Source organism: Carassius auratus, chromosome 26 (genome assembly GCF_003368295.1).
Source record: "Carassius auratus strain Wakin chromosome 26, ASM336829v1, whole genome shotgun sequence".
NCBI classification, from domain to species: domain Eukaryota; kingdom Metazoa; phylum Chordata; class Actinopteri; order Cypriniformes; family Cyprinidae; genus Carassius; species Carassius auratus.
Window position 1 is genome coordinate 21,205,907 of NC_039268.1, and position 5,161 is coordinate 21,211,067.

At 34.5% G+C, this 5,161-nt stretch overlaps 1 long non-coding RNA gene across 1 annotated transcript; it reads right to left on the reverse strand.

Annotated features, from left to right (window-relative positions):
• Positions 1 to 1,803: 1,803 nt before the first annotated feature.
• On the reverse strand, positions 1,804 to 4,688 carry LOC113044817 (uncharacterized). Its single transcript, XR_003275926.1, has 3 exons — positions 4,610 to 4,688; positions 3,568 to 3,686; positions 1,804 to 2,445 (listed from the first exon to the last, which is right to left on the reverse strand). It is a non-coding gene; the product is annotated as an uncharacterized LOC113044817 (long non-coding RNA).
• Between the last annotated feature and the right edge of the window lie 473 nt (positions 4,689 to 5,161).

Below are 5,161 nucleotides of genomic sequence, written 5' to 3' on the forward strand. Positions count from 1 at the left end.
ACATGTACCACAATTGAAAATCTCTTGGAAAATTACATCATCCCATTTTTATCCAATTTTATCCTTTGCAATTTGAGAATTCATAAATGTATATTTATTTTTACGTAGGCAAACATATGCAATAACATATGGCTTGCATATCCACTTGTGTATGTAATGGTTTTATATGCATGCTATACACCATGCTAAACACTTCCAAGAAAAAATGACATAGGTTTGCTTGCTGAATCTCATTTTTATACATTGCATGTAAAATAATCGCTTAATTTCATAGATTTCTTCATCTACTGTTATTTCAGCTGACAGTTGCATTGCTTCAAAACGTGCCGCAGCTCCGTATTGTTTTGTCGAATAACATTTTTGGGTTATTGGTTTTGTCAGTCAGAGGGAACTGGTGTAATTAGGCCACAGTATTAATAGAAGAGCTTTGAGAGCAAGAGAGAAAAATAGATAGTGCGCTTGATAGCTCGGTCCTGATATGTGTACTTGAGCGGGTGTCATCAGGGTGTTGAAGTTAATTGGGGTAGGTCTCCAGTTTACAGCCTGTGTGCCTCCGATGTGATTTAGGCGAGCATCAAACCATTTGGAATGAAAATAGAAATCTAGATGTAGACATGTTCATTTATAACCAGGCCCGATGAGCGCTGTGTTGTCTGATCTAGGATCAAATGTGCTCTCGCTCATATTTGACCAGGTCACTATATAGCCAAACAGAAAACCGAGTTAGAGGAAGTATTTTCACTCTGTAATCACTGGTTTGGAGCAAACAAAAAAAAAAAAAATCTCTGAATGTGGACCAGGTGTGAGACTGGTAAACAAATATTTTATTCATTTAAACCTCAAGAAGATGTTGCACTACCTTTTTGAGTCAAGCTAACATCATAACAAACAAACATGGAACTGTTCAGAGATCAGCAGCTTGAGGGGTTTGACCTCTGCACGTTGAAGGTGAGCCTGTGTCTGAAACGCTTGTTTACATGGGGTCAATGCTCTCACCAAATGTTGGTTCATGTCAGATGTGTAATATGAATTAAACATAACATTCAAACAGCAGTTGATTTGATGCTGGGAGTCAAAGTTATTGATTATTTTGACTCATGTCTTGAGCAAATATGCAGGTATTCCATTCCAGAAAATTCAATTTTTATTAGTGTATGAATGATATAAGATGTTTTTTTTTCTTTAATAGTGTATTTTAAAAGTTAGATCACTGTTTAAAAGGCTGTCTAGACCAACTTTCCAAAATTATCTTGCTGATCCGAGTCGGATTATTAAAGTTAAACTGATTCTAGTTAAAGCTATAGTACTTCTAGTTAAACCGACACACACACACACACACAGTTTCAATTTGAGATGTTTTAATGCTAGTAGTTTTAGTTTTAGATTCAAGCTACCATTTCTCTTTTTATAGATTTTTTTTTTTTTTTACATTTTATTTCAGCTTTATTACAATTAAACTAAAATCTGTTCAATATTGTTATCTAACAATAACAACAATGACAGCATCCTGTTCTAAAGACCTGCAACATTCGAAAAACTCTTCCAATACAGATGTTTTGGACATTTTAGCACTGATTGTGTGCAAATGCTTGAGTTTAGAGCTTACCAGGGATAATTTTCTGGTTTTCTTTCCAATTAGGCACCATAGCTGTTTGCAAAACAAAGTTATAGCTTTGTTTGTTGTAATACTAGGCCCAATTTTGCAGCCCATTGAACCTCTGGCATTGACCACGAGATTCTGATGCACCAATTTTCATCCAAATATTGTTTTGGAAGTTGCACTTGTTATGAATATCATATCATGGTCTTGATTTCTACAGAGATCTGAGTTTGTGAGAATTATACTCATGAATATGAAAATAAAAGTTTCTGGTTTACTTTCTGCAGTGCTACAATTAGCTGGATAGCGAAAAAACTCACGTTGTGACTTCAGGGAAACATTACATTCATGTTTTACACTGAATCCAATGTGCCATTAGTCAGAACAGGAAAACTGCTCAGCCGGAGGCAGGAAAAAAATTGAGATGGGATCCCTCCAAGATGAAAGCAAAGCAGGAAGTGGATTGGTTTCCTTGCGTAGGCATGCTGTGAGTGTGACTCATGATCGGGAGTTCTCTACAAAACAGCCAAACTTCTCATAAAAAAAAAAAAAAAAAAGATTCTGAGGGAGATTAATATTGCATGTGTTTATTTATTTTCTTCTGTCAATCAACATTATTTAGTAATGTGCTGTGAAGAAGCCAAGCGCTTTAACTCAACCACAACGTGTTGATAAACTATCCTCACAATCCACTGAACAAGTAAACTGTTGTGTAGTGGACAAATAAGCTGCATGTCCAGTGGCACTGGTGCATACACAGGTGGAGCATGCCGTGGTACTTTTTTTGCCTTTTCTCTCAAAGTTTGACCTTGTATAAACTGGATGATACTGCACAGGAAAATGTTCTGCAAAGACAGACAACCAAAAACTAAAGATGTGCATACATACACTCATAAACCACATTATGGAATTGTATCAACATGACAACAAACATTGTAACAAACATTGCAAAACCAGGATAAATACTATATACAAATATTATTAAATACTACAACTACTAATATATTGTTTTATTATTATCATTGTTATTATTAATACATTATGTTGTAGATATTGCATTTTTATTCAAATTGAAAATATATCACAGTTAAAATGTCAGAAAGATCATGTACCGTTACAATTATTTTTATTTTCTTTCTTTCTTTCTTTCTTTCTTTCTTTCTTTCTTTCTTTCTTTCTTTCTTTCTTTCTTTCTTTCTTTCTTTCTTTCAATGCGTTTCAATAACAAATAAATAATTATTTATTTGTTTATGTATGTATTCCAATTTAATTATTTATTTGTTTATGTATGTATTCCAATTTAATTATTTATTTGTTTATTTATTCCAATTTATTTATTTATTTTATTTATTTATTTTGTATTTATTTTTTTTATTTATTTTTTTTTATTTAATGCTTTCCTGACCCAGGCATACACTGGAGGTCACACTATTATCAAAACTGCATTTAAAAAACTATAGTTACTCTATAGCCTTTGTGCACAATCAGCAGCATTATTATACAAGCTTTTGTTCCAAAAAAAAAAAAAAAAAAAAAAAAAAAAGAGACAAGAGATATGATGAACAGCATGGAATGTATTTGCATTAAACATGCATTTTAACTGGGTCAGTTCGTATACTTGAAGGAAAGAGAAAACTCGACACAATAAGAAACAATACGAAACAATAAGAAAGCTTCACATCAAACTGTTTATAAAACAACTCCGTTTCAAGCTAAGTATGGTAACCAACCCACACTTATGGTCTGTCTCTCACAGTGGTCATACCAGTAATATAATCACAATCATTACTTATTAACAATAAAAACTCTGAAAGACTAGGCATGCTTTTAGCAGTTAATAATTAACAGAAGCTGTTTAAACTGTTAGACGACACTAAAGTTCACCTGAAAAATTATATTCCTCCTGATTTGGTCAATGCAGCTGGAGTTAATTATGAACTTGCTGGTTTTCATTTAAATACGCTTACCTCCGAACACCCTCATGCCTTGTGCCCTGGAGTCCACAATGCGTCACTATGAATCTATTATTAATTTCGCGTTGCATTGTAAAAGGAGGTTGCTTGGTTTAGTGGGCCAGGGATAGTATCTGTTCAGCGAAAGAAGAGGAGGATTTACAAACAACATGAAATATTAATTACAAGGAAAGCATTTCAAACTGTGTGTGAAAACAACCTTTAGACAGGGCCATGACTGTAACATAAAACTCCCTATGAGCCCCGGTCGCTCACTACTGAATATCGCTAATGCTAACTTTGCAATTACACAAGTACAGTATAAATTAAATAAACTCAGTTTAATTAAAATCATATTTTTCTAAAAAATTTTTTTTTTTTTTCTTCTTGAATCACATTTTTTGTATTTGATAGAGTGACTTCTTTTGTAAAATTATTCTGTAATCATATACCTGCCATCCAAATATCAAATTTACTGGGAGAACAGAACTAACATATGCTTGTATCCCTCAGTTTGTCTCTCTTTGAATAAGCTGCTGGCGAGTTCTGTCAAAATAAAGCATGTGGAGCTCAGATGGTTACACGAAAGGGGAAATAAAAGGCATATGATGTAACAACCAACAATATACTGTAGGAATATTAAGAACAGAAGTAAATGGGTAGAGGACATTAACAAACTGTATAACCTCTGATGAAATATTCTCATAATATTGCACTTTCTGGCTATGAATTGAGGAGAAATGTTATTTCTGTTGATATTTTGTTGACAGTTTATGTTTATGGTTATCGTCTGATAAAAACAGTTTTGCAAGAATTTCTGACACATCAGAGAGGAGTCTAAACTTTCCTGTTTATGGGTTCAAAGAAACAAGCACATTGCATATTCATGATTAATATCTTAAGCAGTCCCTTTCAACACGGTCCCCATCAAGCTAAAAAACCTCACATCACCTTGCCCTAACCTGTCCCTATTTTACATATTCTCTGTCACTGACCAACAACAAGTAATGCTAAGAACAATAACAACTGCTTCCTGCTGCTGTTTTATGTGGCTCACCATATGTTTTTCAGGTTGACCTCGCAGGTGTCCACTGGCCGCCACTTGTCCACTGTCAGGAGAGCATGGGACCATGAAAGACACAGGGGATAAATGACTTGACCAGTCAAACAAAATCCAGTCCTCTACTTAAAGGAACAGTTCAGCAAACAAATTAACTTTCTAACATCTGAACCTCATTTTGTTCCAAACCTGTATGAACTGAACAAGACATAGGCTGTAGAAGTAAGGTAGTCTTTCCCTCACACAAAGACTTTACTTGGTTAGTTACACTAGTAGGTGGCAATAAGAGAACTTATCAAGAAGTATTCAACCAATTTGATCAAAAAAAATGTGGAAACTGTAATGAAGCAGAGATCAGTTTCTGCGCTGATGCTGAGATCGTTTGCTAGCTTAAGTGAAAGTTAATGTGCCTAGCGTTTTCAACTTGTACATTACACGTCACGCCCTGATGTCACGTGTCTTTACGGGACCATTTCGGGTTGTGTGTGAAAGCACGCACTTATTCCGGGTAATCACTGACAGTGTGAAAGTGCAAAATCTAGCAACCTG